Here is a 16,730-nt window from a genome sequence, read left to right on the forward strand (position 1 = left end):
CAATTTCAAACATCAATTATTTTAATGACAATTAGAAAAAAGTATGGGCTTCCCTGGTGGCTCATACAGTTAGAAATCAGCCCACAATGTGGAAGACCCAGGTTCGATCCCTGGGTCAGGAAGATCCCCTGGAATAGGAAATGACAACCCACTCCAGTACTCTTGCCTGGAGAATTCCATGGGCAGAGAAACTTGGAGGGCCACACTCTACAGATTCGCAAGAAGTCAGACACGGCTAAGCGACTAACACATTCACACACACACACACAAAAATATATAAACAGTGCAGCAAACCTGTGACTGCATAGGTATTTGTACAAAGCGTGATTGTGATGAAAATTTCCCTTAAATTGTTAACAACTTTCTTTTTTGCAATTATAGAATCCATCCTAATAGAAAGGTGGTCTTCCATTGGGCTATAGAGAAAAGACGAAGAAACAAAGAACTCAGAAACATTTAAAAAATTGTTTTGGAGTATAATTGGTTTACCATGTTGCGTAAAGTTTCAGGTGTACAGCAAAGTGGATCTGTTACACATATACACATAGACACTCTTTCTTATACTCTTTTCCTACATAGAGGAGCCTGATGGGCTGCAGTCCATGGGGTCATAAAGAGTTGGGCATGACTGAGCGACTAACACTTACTTAGTGTGAGAAGCTTTTTAAAAAAATCCATTAAACATAGAGTTAAGTAAAATATGTGAATTGATTTGGAAAGATTAGTATGTGGTAGTAGAGTGAGACACCGACAATCCAGAAGGTGGTTCCAACGTGACTGCAGCAGGCCTTGGACAGATGGCCAAACCTCCCTGCGTTACCGTTCTCTCACCTGTAATATCTCAGGGTGGTTATGAGGATCATAAGATAATATCCATAGACATCACTGGCTCACTAGCTGTCACATAGTAGGGACTCAAATATATGAGTTTCTTTCCCTTGTCCTTAGCCTCGCCTTTCTAGGTTGAAAGTGATCTCTGAGGAATCACTGCGCCAGTGCTTTCAATGCAGGGGGGCTTGGGTCAGTCCCTGGTCTGGGAACTAAGACCCACATGCACTGCAGCGTGGCCAAAAAAAATAAAATAACAATGAAAGTGATCTCTGAGATTGCCCAGACTGGCTCCCTTACTTTCCATGTGATGTAATTAAAGCCCGATTGGGGAAAGACCAGCTCCTAAAGTCACATGCTCCTAACTCCACTGGTCTCAGACGTGTGCAATGCCTGGCAGATGTGACCACAGGCCTGAAAGGTCTTTGAGAAACTGACAAAAGGCATGGGAATGCAAATGAGTTCATTGCACAGGCCGCAGTCATGGTGGTGGGGAAGGGGTAGTCATGATCTGCATGGTCCTTTCCAGGGTAGTACATCTTCATAGCCCCTGCTTTGCAAAATGGTGAACTCTGTAATGATAAACTCTATACCAACAAAGGTCCATATAGTCAAATGTATGGTTTTTCCCGTCATCATGTATGGATGTGAGAGTTGGAAATCGTATATAAAGCCAAGCACCGAAGAATTGATGCATTTGGACTGTGGTGTTGGAGAAGACTCTTGAGAGTCCCTTGAACTGCAAGGAGATCCAGCCAGTCCATCCTAAAGGACATCAGTCCTGAATGTTCATTGGAAGAACTGATGCTGAAGCTGAAACTCCAATACTTTGGCCACCTGATACGAAGAACTGACTCATTGGCCAAAACTGTGATGCTGGGAAAGATTGAAGGCAGGAGGAGAAGGGGACGACAGAGGACGAGATGGTTGGGTGGCATCACCAACTTGATGGACATGAGTTTGAGTAAACTCCGGGAGTGGACAGGGAAGCCTTGCATGCTGCAGTCCATGGGGTCATAAGGAGTTGGACACCCCTGAGTGACTGAACTGAACTGAACTGAAACTCTGTAGAGAGGGAAAAAATCTGGAAAAATACCCCCAGATGTTGGGAGTGTATTAATATAGTAGCATTTTTCTTTGCTCTGTTTCTCCTGGTATTCATGATTGCTTGCATTTTGACATCTATGAAAAATAAAAATAAATGCCAAAAATATTAGAAAGCTGAGTTTTCTGTACTGCAAGTTGGGAGATGTTGATGCACTTCTTAGCCTGTGACTATTATCACACTTCATTTTTTGACTATCACACTTCAGTTTTGAAATTCTCCTCCAGCTCTAATCATTAGCAACTTCCCCAGTTACATGGGATCATACGTGGTTTGTAACCAATACTGTGTATAAAAACCTGTGCTGCCTTTTAGTCCAGTGGTCTCAAGGGATTAATTGTGATCATCTTCTTGTTTTGCAGATGGAAAAACTGAGAATCAGAGAGGGCTAGTGATCTCTTGGATACCTGGTGAGTAGGTAAGTGACAATGCTGAAAGCAAATCTAGTCTCTGTGATTCAGTCTCTGCAGGCCCGTCTCCCCAATCTTGCGATTTTTCTGATTTGCACAGTTCAAGTTAGGAAATAAGATGAGTCGGTCTGAGGCATTTGGGTATTATTTGCACTTGTGGTTTCTGTTTGTTCCCACTATTGAGTTGGAATGATTAACAAGTAGCTGTATGAAGGCTTCTTAAGCGTCTCCTGGCCCATCCTGGGAATGACAGTGATCTTGGGTGGCCTTGGCCTGCAGTGGCTTGAAGCAGGGTTTCATTTCCGACCAGAGATCGAGGTTGGGCCACGGCACTGAGAGCGCTGAATCCTAGCCACTAGAGCAGCAGGGACTGTGGCCCATCAGCTGGGTAGAAATGAATTTCCGCATGGAGATGGAAAGCAGTGAAGCAAGTAAAGTCTTTATTAGAAGGAGCAAGAGGACGGGGCATGTGGACAGATACACAGGCGGGCTCAGAGAGAGAGATTTGCTGAGCTGCGCCCTGGTGGTGGTTTGAATCACTTTTATGGGGCATGTCTTCCTGGTTTCCTTTGGCCCATCATTTTGCTTCGCCTGGTCCTGAGTCTGCATTTGGTGTGTCTCAGGGTCCCCCGCTGTGTGTGTGCCCATCTCTTAACCAAGATGGATTCTAGCAAAGAGGCTTATGAGCATTTGATGTCACTTACGCTGAGGTGATACCCCCTCTCTTTCGGCCTCCAAGGAGCCTTTCTGCACACATGTGGTTGGGAAGGTCTCCTTGATCTCGGGAATGAGGAGTATGTGGTCTTTTATCTGGGCGGGTCCCAGCCTCCTCCATCCTCCTCCTTGTACGGAGTTTCTGCTGTTGAGTTTTTGTCCACAGGGGAGAAGCTGTGCAGCCTGGAGCCCACCCGTCTCCTGCCTCAGTAGGGTGGGTTAAAACCTGGCCCCTGCCGTGTGCCTAATGGGACATCACTGCCCCTTCTTCAACACACCCAAGACTTTGGTTTGTGGAGAACAGAGAGCCTTGCACTAGGGGCGGCAGGAGGTCGGGGTTCCTGTCACACAGCGAGCTGCTCTGTGACCTTGAACAAGCCACTTAACTCAGGGATACATTCTTTTTCAGACCATTTTTTCCCCCAGAATGTGTGTTGCTGGCCTCTGTGCCAGGCACTGAGGCTAACGAGATAAATACAACACAAGCTTTGCCCGGGAGGCACTCACAGCCCAATTTATGAGCTCCTCCATTTCCTCATTACTGTCTGATTATGAGAATTTCTAACATCTGCTTTGGAGTCTATAATCTCCAGGGCATTTTGTGATCTTCCCTGAAACACCATAAGATGGAAAGAAGTTGTTATTGCCGTTTTGCTAAGGAGAAAACTACAGCTTAGAGGGTTGGCCATACAGTGAGTGAGGCTTAGAGCTGCCCTTGAATCTACATATACTAGCTCCCGAGCCGGGACTAAAATGTTGGGGAGATCAGCAACCAGAAGGAACCTACCCTGGTGGAGAGATACTTCAATGCAAGGAGTACTTTCCTGCATCTAACTGGATAGTCCAGAAACCAAAGTCTTCTCTGATTGAGAGTGAGTCAGCCTTGGGCTCTAGGTCTGCTGATAATCAGAGGAAGATATGCTGCACTCCCAGAGTCGCCTCCTTCGGGAGACTGCGATTCAGCATATCAGAGCGAGCCCGCCATGGTCCAGAGGGGCGCAGCACCCCCTCTTCTGCGGGACCATCCTGAGTGCTGTTGCCTCCCACCAAAGCTTAATGATCCTGGGAGCTTCTGCTTTTGCAGAGTTGCCTGGCCTCGGGCAAGACATGGAGACTTGATAGAAATTAGAGGCTGTGCTGTTTGTTTGTGGGCATGACAGCTTCTGGAGCTGGAAGCTCTTGGACTCCCTCACAGTCTGGAATTTCAAAGAGTGCGTGAATCACCTCAGAGACTGGGCCTGGCTTTTCTGTTTCACAGTGTGTGTGTACGTTGTGAATTGTGGCCATCTTTGATGAAGACGATGTGTGTGATGTCTGGGAGCTGCAGGATTGGTGGCGAATGTGTGTGTGCCTGTGTGGGGCGTGGGGTTCTTAAGGAACGTGTGCGTGCACGTGTGTATGTGTTTTAATCTCTAGGAAGCAATTCTCATATGAAAAAAAGAAAACACTTACGGGTGTAATTTTTCAACAGGACTCAGAAATGGGCTTTTAATAAGCATCATTAAACTCTTTGATTACAAGGGGAGGCCAGCATGCTTTCATCCTGGCTTAGATCACACAGCTCTCCCTGGCTCTGTTCTTGGGGGTCAGATGAAAACTCCTGCTATTCATACTGGTCTCTCCAAAGTGCCCCTCCCCTGTCTTGCCCTCCCCGGCCCCTGCCCCTACCCTGTGCTTTCTGATCTCTCCGCTTGGACCTCGACGCAGACAGGGCTGGTGTCAGGACTGACAGATGATAGCCGCGGGTACGCCTGGAATCTGAGCGTCCCGTGTCTCGCCCTGTCCCAGCAGGCAACTTTAGAGTCTTTGTTTAGGAGGTGCTCTGAGGCCAGAGATCCGGGGCCCCTTCCTTCCCCCCAGGGTCACTTACAGCCACTGCCACCCAGCAGGACTGTGAGTGCGTACAGACCCTTTCCTGCATGGATTGGGTTTCCCCTTGTCTGACATGGGAGGATGAGAGGCTGTGCTGAAAGACAGGTTTCTCTCTGAACTGAAAGCACTCCGCCAGGTCTCCAAAGGAAGCTGGTTCCCAGAGCGATTATCTTTCCTGAACTGAGAGCAAGGTGCTCTGTTGACAGGAAGCCCGGTAGGTTTAGCAACAGGCTTATCAGGCTGTGCTGCAGGAATGTTCATTCATGTCAACAGGTCTGGGTTTGTGCAATTCTGTTCTGAGACTGGTGTGTTCTGATTTGCCCGGGTCCTTCTCAGAGGCACTGCCCCCCATAGGGTGTGGAGTTCTGCTTCAGTTGTCTTTGTTCCCCGCATGGGACCCAGCCCAGGGGTACCTGGCCTGCGGCTGAGTGTGAGGTGTTTGTGGTCTACATAGAAGCCACTGGCTCCAGGCAGCAGACTGGTCCTGGGTGGGGTATTCATGCCTCAATTAATATATCAGGCCCTCATTAGAGTTCTCTTACTGCACCAACTACTCATTTTCTCTGTGCCTTGGTTGGTCTTGGAGGGTCTGCCCTATCTGAAATGTTCTATCAAGTTCTTATAGGGTCTTGGGCCTCCCTGGTGGCTGAGATGGTACAGAATCTGCCTGAAATGTGAGTAGACCTGGGTTCAATCTCTGGATTGGGAAGATCCCCTGAAATAGGGAATGGCTACCCACTCTAGTATTCTTGCCTGAAAAATCCCATGGGCAGTGGAACCTGATGGGCTTCCTTCCACGGGGTGGCAGAATCGGACATGACTGAGCAACTAAAACCACACCCACACACACGCATTGAGTTCTTATCAGCAGCTTTTTTGCAGTGGCCAACCTCTGGTCCCTAAGGCCCCAGTCATTGGCTCAAAACTGGTTTCAAACCAGACAAACCGCTGAACATTAAAGTCCTGCTACACCTCCCAGATGGGTATGCTGCCTTGACCTTGAGGCTGACCCAGCCAGCCTTCCAGAGCTGTGGCCACAGCCATTCAGTGTCAGTTCTCCAAATACCCTCAGTCATTGCTTTCAGGGACATCCGTTTTATTAAGAACCTGCTATGCAAAGCTCTGTGATAACATATTTGATATATTTTTTCTAATTTTATACCCATTTTCCAGATGGGATAACTAAGTTTCAAAGACATTAACATACCTGTAATGTATAAGTAGTCAGTGATCTTGCTAGGACTTGAACCCAGGTGTTTGGATTAGAAAACAGAAACTCTGCATTTCTGTAAAGCATATAGCATACAGTGGCTAGCAGAAAATAGTTGTCACATATTAGTGATACTTCTTTTAAAAGTAATTTTTGATAAAGCATTCATCACATTGTACCCTAATTGATGGTTCTTCTGTGGTCCTCTCCCACTGGACTGTGAGTTTCTTGAGAAGAAAAACTGGAGCCCCAGCCTCTAGCAAAGTACAGGATTTAGAGCAACTGATCAATAAATGTTTGAATGATTAAAAATAGTCAGAATATCTCCTTGTGCTGGTTGTGCAAAGTACCAAGTGCTCTATATGTATATTATTTTGTTTAATTCTTAAAACAACCCTGTGAGATAGATGCTGTTATTGTAATATTCATAATAAAGAAAGTAGAGGCTTGCAGAGCTTTGGGTAACCTTTCTAGGTTGCACCGTTGCTAAGTGGCAGAGCTGGGAACGGGACCCTGGCTGACTGCCACCTGTGATGTCGTGTCTCGTCCAGATGCTCTGGCCTTCCCGGGATGTCCCAGCATCCCTCACAGCCGTAACCGATGCCCAGGGCTCCTCCAGTGGCTTCCTGTGAAGCTGTCACTCAAATCCAGCGCCTGTTCATCCGAATCTGTGTGAGCTCTCCATCCAGAAGAGGCAAAGCTGGTGAAGGCTGGGGGGGCCACAGTCACATGTGAAAAACAGCGTGAAGAGCCACGAATAAAATAGACAAGAAAAGGGTTTCCTCCTGGAGAGTAAACCGTCTGATTTATAAGACACAAGCAGGGGCAAAGTCGACATCAAAAGGTACAAGCTTCTGAGAACAGTGGTGAAGTGATTCAGCAGCGTTTTCTGGGGGCATCTCTTAGGCTCGGCAAGGAGGCTGCTGCAGACTCCTGGCGGGGGGTGAGGTCAGGCGAGGGGAAAGGCCTCGGTGCCTTGATCCCCGGGGAGGGCCTTCCCTTCTGAGACCTTCCCACAAGACCTCATGAACCGATGATTTATTTCATCATGGGGAGTTCATCTTATGCAAGCCGAAGAAATGGTACTCCGCCTTCATTGCCACAAGATAATTGACCCTTTGTGACTCTGTTCAGAGGGGAGCAGGAGCATGTGCTTTTAGTGAGCGTGAAGGAGCGGGGAGAAGGATTTGAGCTGGGAAAGAAAGGGGACTGCAGTAACCCCGGAGGCTGCCTGGGTGGGACTAGGATTCTGACTAGTCCCACTCGACTAGGGCCCACTTGGCATGAATCCAGGCAGGTTCTGTGTCCTGGGACTCCAGGGAGGTACACTGCTGCCTCATCTAAATGCTACGTCAGAACAGCTGCCTTGGGAGACCACACGTGAACACTCCCTGGCCAAGAGAAAAGTAAGCAGTGTGATGACATGGTGACCCAGCAGTTAAAGCCTTCGTGGACATGGCTTTGGGTGGCCGCGGGCTTTGCTCTTCTGAAGCTTGGCCCTGTGCACCCCGAAAGCAGTGGCGATACCAGCTCTTGCAGCTGGGTCTTGAGGGAACTTGGTCTTTTCCCCACGGCAATGATTTTTAACCATGCACTGCAGAGCCCTGGAGCTGTAGTGGAATCCTCTCTGAGACTTCCTCTGGAGACAGGCAGACGATTCCCTGTTGGCTTCTGGAAGCCCGCCTTGCTCATCCTCCTGTCTCTATTGCTCACTGGGCTTCCTTGTTGCCAAGACCGGTGTTTGGCTGGGTGCACTCCGTGACCGCGCCATTTGTTTACAGCCAACATTTGCTCTCATTGGCCATTGTATCTGTTCGGATTGGTTGCTGTCTGTGCCATATCCATTGTTAAATATTTTGAATGTCACTCCTGCTTGCAAGCGTCCCTTTTGTGCAGAGCCAGAATGCCCATACCAGCTGCATCCCAACAGGGACACTTGGTCCCAGCCACCAGCCTATGAACCATAGGCTTCACAGAACCAAGACAGTTTTGCTCTCTTTGAGAAGTGCTTGGCTGAGCTTCCTCATTCATCCTAGGGCCACAGAGTCACCTGAATGTCACCAGCCCACGTGCCCATGTGAGGCTTGACGATTCATCTAACCCTGCCCACGGCCACCAGAGCAGAAGCCCTGGTTTTGCTGCCATTGCAGACCTGGGAGCAGGAGCTGGGCTTTTTCATCCTAGGCCCTGGCAGATAGCAGGCTTTACTGCCTGCCTGTGGATATGATTCCCAGATCCACTCAGCTGTGCCTTTCCAAACAGGCTGCTTTCTCAAACGAGCAGGATGTGCCAACTTTTCTGGCAGAATTCCTTATGAACGTTTGTTCTTTCCTTTCCCCTTGTCTTGGGGGAAAAAAAAAAAAGAAAGGCAAATGAAATGGCAGAAGAAATGTTCAATAAAAGTGCATGCATTTGAGTTGCAGGCAGACCACAATTTATATCTAGGCTCTGCTCCTGATTAGCTGTTTGACCTTGGGGAACTGGCTCAATCTTCTGGCCTCAGTTTCCTTATGTGTAAGGTGGGAATGTTGGGAAAAAATGACAACTACATTACCATGTGCCTGGCAGAGTTGTAAGCATTTCCCTGACCCCCTGCGGTAGGGAACCCTATCCTCTCCTCATCTTTCAGATGAGGAAATTGAAGCACAAAGCGATGGAGTGACTTTTCCAAGGTCACACAGCTAAATGGCGAAGCCCATACTCAAACCTAGGTGGTCTGGCTACAGAGTCTACACTCCAGACTTCTCCAGCTCTCTCTCAGGCCTGTGTGAGAACCGAGTAGCTCCCAAGTAAATGACTGGAGTTGAGGATGCTCTTCTTACAAGCTAGTTTTCTTCTCTTGTTCTGTGTCCAAGAGAAATAGAAGAAAAGAAAAGTTTCCTCTCACCGAGTACTACTCTGTGCTGGGTTCTACTCTGTGTGCTTTGTATGTGTTATCTTATGTAAATGTACTGTTTCCCTTTTTATTAATAATATTGTTCCAGGTGTTCAGATGAGGGGACAATAGAATGAGCAGCCCCGACAGGTAGTGAGCTCCCCATCGAGGGAATGATACAAATAGGAACAAGATGGCCTTTGTCAGGGCTGTGGTGGGGATTCTAGCCTTGGATTTTGGGATTTTTCTTTACAAGGTACTTTTCATTGCTTGGTCCAGGATCTGATCAGTTCCCTGGGTTTTGACAAAGTAAAAAAAGAGTGGATCAGAGGAAGTCCCTTGAGCTGTTTCCAGTGCTTCGGTGTCTTCTAGAAATTATACACTGACCCTAACCGAGCAGCAGAGGCCAGCGAAGCAGTTTCTGCCTGTGTCTGGAATTTATATGTTTGGGAATTAAGAAACCCAGATTCTAGTATAAGCTTTGCAATTCTTTGGGAAATCATTTAACCTCTCTGTACCTTTTGTTCAAAAGAGATATAATAACTTTAAAGACTTTCTATGTCTAAAGAGTAACACATGCATATAAGTTGGAAGTGCCATACCAATAAGATTTATTAGCATATATTGTCTCTCTTCCTGGTAACACCTTCAATCTTTATTCCAAAAAGTGAGTCAAGGGAAATTCTATCTCTTCTAGGGCTAGAGCCCAGGAGGAAGAGAGACTGAAAAATGAGAGAAATATAGCCAACTCATCATTTTTAGTTTAGAGAGCCTCCAAGCCTAAAGCAGAACCTCTAACCTAGGTAAAAGAGGAAAGAATGGAGAACTTACCTTTGCGTTTACTTGCAAACAAAGGGAAAGGGAAAGCTGATGGATTATGTGTTCTCAGTGGCTAACACTGAGTCTTTGTTGAGGAGTAAGGAAGCACAGATGACAAGCTATTAGCTAGGCAGAGAGAGGCAGAGCTTGTGCAGGAATGGCATGTATATAATATATTAACTTGGCTTCTGGAACCAGACTCTGGGACAGAGATTTGCGTGCCGAAAGTTTACTGGGCTTGCCCTCGGGATCAACACTTGTGCAGGAGTAAGGGAAGTGAGACTGGATCAAGGGAGGAATTGAATGGCTTCCCTGGTGGCTCAGATGGTAAAGAATCCACCTACAATGTGGGAGACCTGGGTTCAGTCCCTGGGTTGGGAAGATCCCCTGGAGAAGGGAACGGCTACCCACTCCAGTATTCTGGCCTGGAGAATTCCATGGACTGTACAGTCCACAGGGTCGCAAAGAGTCAAACACGACTGAGCAACTTTCCCTTTCACTTTCATGTCCCAGCAGAGGCATCGGCCTATCCCCCAGGGAGCTCTGGAGCTGGGACAGTCCTTCAGTGCCCTGCACTGAGTCAAGAGGAGTTGGCCTTACTGCCCTCAGCAGCAGCAGCAGCTGGGCAGGGCACCTGGGTGAGGCAGCTCCCTTGGGCAGAGGACCGTCCCTGGAGTGGGACTCTGCTGAGAGCTGTCAGCAAGCAGGACCAACTTGCCCAGAGCTGGGGGACCGAGTGCCTCGTCCCGAGAGCTCCTTTGAGCAGCACATCACAGCATCCTCTGCACATGGCGTGCAGGCAGCCCTTTCCTTACATCCCACTGCACACATCACTCATTCAAACAGTTCACATGTGGCCTCAGGATTTTTGCAGATACCGTACTCCAGATAAATGTTATCAACCAATTGGAATTGGCTTGTGCAAAGGAACCTGTGGCTCCCTTTGGCCCCTCCATCTGTAGGAGACATTCAGTGATGGTGTAGTAATGAGCCTCGTGTCATGATTGCTCTTTCAAGATTGGACGGTAGGCAAACCTTAGACAAGTTCCTTGACATGACGAGTGGAAAATGTGATTTTTAAAATATGTTTTCATGTTATTCCCTTTGACCCCATTCCATTTATTTGAGCTCCGCCTTCCCTGGGGGCTCAGACAGTAGAGAATCTGCCTGCCAATGCAGGAGACCTGGATTTGGTCTCTGAGTCGGGAAGATCCTCTGGAGGAGGAAATGGCAACCCACTGCAGTATTCTTGCCTGGAGAATTCCATGGACAGAGGAACCTGGTGGGCTACAGTCCATGGGGTTGCAGAGTCAGACATGACTGAGTGACAAGTATTTTTATTTTGTTTTTCTTTTATTAAATGCAGTTTTCCCCATGATTCTTTTCCTTTTCTTCTCTTTCTCTTTTTAAGTTTGTTTAAATTATTATTATTATTGGTTTTTTTTTTTTTTTGGAGAAGCCGATGGCACCCCACTCCAGTACTTTGCCTGGAAAATCCCATGGATGGAGAAGCCTGGTAGACTGCAGTCCATGCGGTCGCTAGGAGTCGGACATGACTGAGTGACTTCACTTTCACTTTTCACTTTCACACATTGGAGAGGGAAATGGCAACCCACTCCAATGTTCTTGCCTGGAGAATCCCAGGGACAGGGGAGCCTGGTGGGCTGCCGTCTATGGGGTCGCACAGAGTCGGACACGACTGAAGCAACTTAGCAGCAAATTATTTTTTACTACATACTCTCTTGTCATCTCATCCTTTTTTTTTTTTTTGACTATCATCCACTTCAGACATCACTTCTTCACCCAGGTCACTTGCCAAACCAGTCCATCCGATTCACTTCTCTAGTATCCAGAACAACAATAAATGATATCCATGCTTAGCCCATGAATAAACAGATGCTTGGAGAGGTTAAGATATTTTTTGAAGAAGAGACATCTTTCAAAAGACTGGGGGTGTGCTTTTTCTTAGGTCTGTTAACTCCCAAAGTCTTTGTCCTCTTTTCTCCCCCTTTGAGATATTTGTCAAGGTGATCTCTGGATGACTCCAGGTTCTCCTATTTGAGTCTCAACTGTCAGAATTCTACAGACTTCAGTTGTTAATCCTGTTGGTCATTCCAAACCATTGCAGGGTGAGGGGAGCCACCCTGCATCACTGGGTGGGTGGTGCCCCTTCTGCTTTCCCTGAACAGGGTAACTGTAGAGTGCTGGGGCAGCCTGGACTCTGGGTCCACTACCTATCCATGTCATTGAATTCCGGAGATGCTCCAATGGTGGGGAACCTTTGGGATTATAAACTCATTGTCAGGGTCGATGGGATGTGGCTGACACTGAAGCCAACAAATGACTTGTTGTGACTCTTGATAAATGAGACTTCAGTCGGTCCAGCTGGCCACCTGCCAAAAGCCTGGCAGCATCACCGAGGACCCAGGTGGGTCCGAACGCTTATGCTCTAATCTGTCATCTGCCTTCACGGAAGATGCATTTGGTAAAGGAAGATTTTTTTGCTTTTAACTGAGAGCTGGTTCCATCAGAACCGAAAGGCTGTGGTTAAAGAGCACCTGCAGAGGCTCCTATTCTGTGCCAGGTATGAAGCTAAACCCTTGGAGATACAAAACTGAAACCTGTGTCCCCGTCCCCTCACCCTTAATATGTGGGCTGGTGTTTTTAACGATTGTGTGGATGGAAGATGCGGGCCCCCTACCACCTCCCGATGCTGTAAGGCTACTGGGCTCTTACGGTCCGTTGCTTGATTCTGCCCTCCAACCTAGAGACTGCGACTTCTTTGTGCGGGGAGGACCTTACCATCCTCAGAGTGAGTGGAAAGAAAGTCTGACTTGAGTCCTCACTCCTCTCTATGATACAGGTTTTCTGTGTGATCTTGGACCAGGCACTTGACCTCTCTGGGCCTCAGTGTTACCTCCAAGTCATTGTAGAACGTAGTCACTGTAATGCCTCAAGTGTTGGGGAAGTGCCTTGTATAGTGCCCTGGACACAGTAGGCACTAGATAATGATATCATGTTTTCCTTTCTCACCCCCACTTCCTTAGCAAGATCAGTGGAGAAGTTTTTCTGGACACCGATGACCTCTAGAGCAGGAGAGTTTCCTCCAGCAATGCTTCCAGTCTGCGCTGGATGATCCAGGGTTGAAGGGATCTTTGATCTCCATCTGATATCCTTTCTCACTGCACCCCAAGGGAGCAGGGCACACCTTCACTGCCTCCTACCAGCCCTGACTTGCAGAGAACTCCTTCATTTGCCGATTCTTCACCACCACCCCAATACTCCTTCTGAGTGGGATGTCACCAAGATTGCTCAGAAGAAGTAGTGATGGCAAGAGGAAGGGGTCCCTGTGCCAGGAGCTGGCTCTATGAAAACAGAACACTTTTTTGCCCTAAGACTTAAGTCTTCTTGTTTATAATGTAGGGTAATAATACTTCCTTTGTGGGCACTGCCTGAGGATGGCATGTGATAACACACATGAGAGCAGGTTTTGAAACACACACGTGATTTGTGGTTATGGATGGCGTCTTTCCTCATGAGTTTCCACCTCTTGGTCTGGCCCTTTCACCAACAGCTCCCAGTACAAGTTGCCAAATTATCTGGACTATGCAGATAACTCTCCAACAATCTGTTCGCGATCCTTCCCAAAGAACTTGTTTTAGTTATTTATGCTTATTGACATGTCTAAACTCCAGGATATTTAAGAGCAAGGTCTGGTCTTAATTCGTCTTTATCTCCAGGAAGTAACAGATCGTGTCATCACTGTTTGAAGAAATGAAAGTTGATGAACACTGGGTACCTGTTACATATCCGCCCTGGGCATGTAAGGTCTCATGTAATCCTGCAGCAACTCTAGGAAGCTGATACTATTCCACTCTTGAGAAGAGGAAATTGAGGCCCAGAGAGGTGAAGCCACTTACTCAAGACCGCACAGCCAGTAACTAGCAGAGTAGGGACACCACATTCACAGCCCTCGACTCCAAGGCTAGTCCTCTTTATGCTGAGCTTGCATGTTCGCGCTCTCTCTCCTTTCCATATTTTACTGCACAAACATCATTAAAACAACAATAACAGGGAAAAAATAAAATTACCTTCCATTTCCCCACTTGTAGCAAGTCAGCTGTTTCCATTTTTCCACATCCCTGCTGTCTCTTTTTTGCATATATTCTTTTTTAACAACAGCATTATTAAGATAGAATTCACATGCCATTAAATTCACCCGTTTAAGTTGTACAATTCAGTTCTTATAGAATATTTACGGGGTTGTGTAACCATTGCCACTCTCTCTTTTTAAAACGTTTTATTACCCCCAAAAGAAACCTCATCCTCATTACTAGTCACTCCCCATTCTCTGCTCCCCCCCACACCTAGCCCCTGGCAACAGTTAATCTACTTTCTCTCTCTAGCCATTGCCTATTATAGACACTTATATAAGTAGAACCATATAATATGTTGCCTTTGTGTCTGGTTGATTGTACTTAGCATACCATTTGCAAGATTCATCCATGTACCAGTACTTCATACCTTTCTATGGCTAATAATACACACACACACACATACACACACACCTCATTTTATTTGTTTGTTGATGGATATTTGAGTTATTTATATATACTTTTTTGCTATTATAAGTAATGGTGCTATGAACATTTGTGTACAAATTTTTGTGTAAACATATATTTTTAGTTCTTTGGGTTACATGCCTGTAAATCACATTGCTAGGTCATACTCTATGAGAAGTGTATTCAGGAACTGCCAGTTCGTTTTCAAAAGTAACTATACCATTTTACAATCCCACCAGCAATGTATGAAGTGCCCAATTTTTTCACATCCTTTCCAACCCTTTTCATTCTCTCTCTCTCTTGTTTTAGCCATCATCCCGGATTTGAAGTGCTATCTCATTGTGCTTGATTTATGGACTCTCAATTCTTTTTGGTTCATCTCTGTATCTATTCTGATGCCAATATCAACCTCTGATGCTTTGATTACTGTGACTTCAGAATAAGTTTTGAAATTTTAAAAAGTGTGTGTCCTTCAACTGTGTTCTTTTTAAAAACTCCTTTGGATATTCTGTGTCTCTTGCATTTGTATATGCATTTTAGAATCCACTTACCAATTTTTTTTTTTAAGTTACTTGGGCTTTCAATAGGGAATGCATTGAATCTGTAAATCAGTTTGGGAGTATTGCCATCTAAATGATATTGGTAACTCAGGAAGTAAAGAATCTGCCTTCAATGCAGAAGAACCAGGTTCAAAGACCTAGGTTCAATCCCTAGGTTGGGAAGATCCCCTGGAGGAGGGCATAGTAACCCACTCCAGTATTCCTGCCTGGAGAATCCCATGGACAGAGGAGCCTGGTGGGTTACAGTTCATAGGGTTCCAAAGAGTCAGACACAACTGAAGCTACTTAGCACACACACAGCACCTAAATGATATTAAGTCTTCCAATTCATAAACGTGGTATCTCTCTCCTTTTCTGTGGTATTTTGTAATATTCAATATTATTATGCATATGATATATAAAGAATTCTTGCACTTAATAAGAAGTCTTTAACTTTAAAACATCTATTCCTTTTTTATTCTTTTTGATGTTGTTTCAAATAGAATTATTTTCTTGATTTCATTTTTTGACTGCTCATAGCTAGTATATAGAAAGCAAATGATTTTTGTACATTGATCTTATATCCTGCAAAAAGAACTTGTTTATTAGTTCTAACAGTTTTTGTGCGTTTATTAGGATTTTCTATATATGATATTTTGTCATCTATAAGTAGAGAGTTTTATTTTTTCCCTTCCCTAAACTGGATGCTTTTTTTTTTTTTTTTCCTTGACTAATTTCCCTGATTAGATCCTCCAGTACAATACTGAATAGAAGTGGTGAGAACATATACCTTGTCTTGTTTCTAATCGGAGGGGAAATATTTTCAACCTTTCACCATTAGGTATGCTATTAGCTGCAAGATCTTCAAAGATAGTCTTTGTCAGGTTGAAGATTCCTTGTATTCATTGTCTGTTGAGTATTTTTGTCATGAAAGGCTGCTGGATTTTGCCAAATGCTTTTCTGTATCTATTGACAGGATTGTGAGATTTTTCTCCTTTATTCTCTGAATGTGGTGTATTACATTGATTGGTTTATGTTAAGCCAACTTTGCATTCTTAGGAAAACCCCACTTGATTATAGTATATAATCGTTTTCATATTTGTTGGGTTCAGTTCAATGGTATTTTGTTGAGGAATCTTGTCTGTAATCATAGTTCTTTTTTCTTTTTCCTTGTGATATCTTTGACTGATTTTGAGAGTCATGCTGACCTCATAAAATGAGTTGAGAAAGGCTCATCATTCCGTGTTTTCCAAGAGTTGATGAAGGATTTGTGTTAATCTTGCCTCTTTTTTTTTTTTTTTTTAAAGAACTTTAGAAAGTCATGATGAGGACAAAACTTATGACAGCTCACAGTTTTGCCTTCTCATGTGCTTATGTTGGATGAGTCTATGACCCCAGAAGCTTGATGTTAGTTGAAAGCCTGAAAATTTCCCTCTGAGTAGGAGAGTGGGTCTCCTGTCATAATGTCAGCCAAGGCATTCAGTGGGAAATGGGTGGGCAGACAGACGTGGCTCCTGCTTTCTTCTTTTTCTTTACTGTCTTAAACATTTCTGCACAAATGGCTGGATGAATACTCCACTGAAGCAAAACCTTTTCCTCTGAAACAGCAGATTGGTCTGTGGACCACATGCTGAATAAGACCTATGCTTATATCATTATCTCCCCTGGAACCCGTCCTTGTCCTCCTAGAAAATCAAAATGTCCACACATATTATTAATAGCCTGGCATCCAGGTTAACAAAAGAGTTGAGTGTTTATTTCTGTAGCTTTTTAAGATGTGAAAGTGAGGAAAGACT

The 16,730-nt window shown here is 45.5% G+C and overlaps 1 protein-coding gene across 7 annotated transcripts in view; it reads left to right on the forward strand.

Moving 5' to 3' along the window:
• TENM4 (teneurin transmembrane protein 4) overlaps positions 1-16,730 on the forward strand; it is an 854,243-nt gene that overhangs the window by 169,364 nt on the left and 668,149 nt on the right. For all 7 annotated transcript variants that reach the window (XM_061407667.1, XM_061407664.1, XM_061407669.1 and 4 more), the window contains exon 2: positions 2,296-2,351. The gene's annotated coding sequence lies outside the window, so the exon portion shown is untranslated. The remainder of the gene's footprint in view (positions 1-2,295; positions 2,352-16,730) is intronic.

This window comes from Bos javanicus, chromosome 29 (assembly GCF_032452875.1).
Source record: "Bos javanicus breed banteng chromosome 29, ARS-OSU_banteng_1.0, whole genome shotgun sequence".
NCBI classification, from domain to species: Eukaryota; Metazoa; Chordata; class Mammalia; order Artiodactyla; family Bovidae; genus Bos; species Bos javanicus.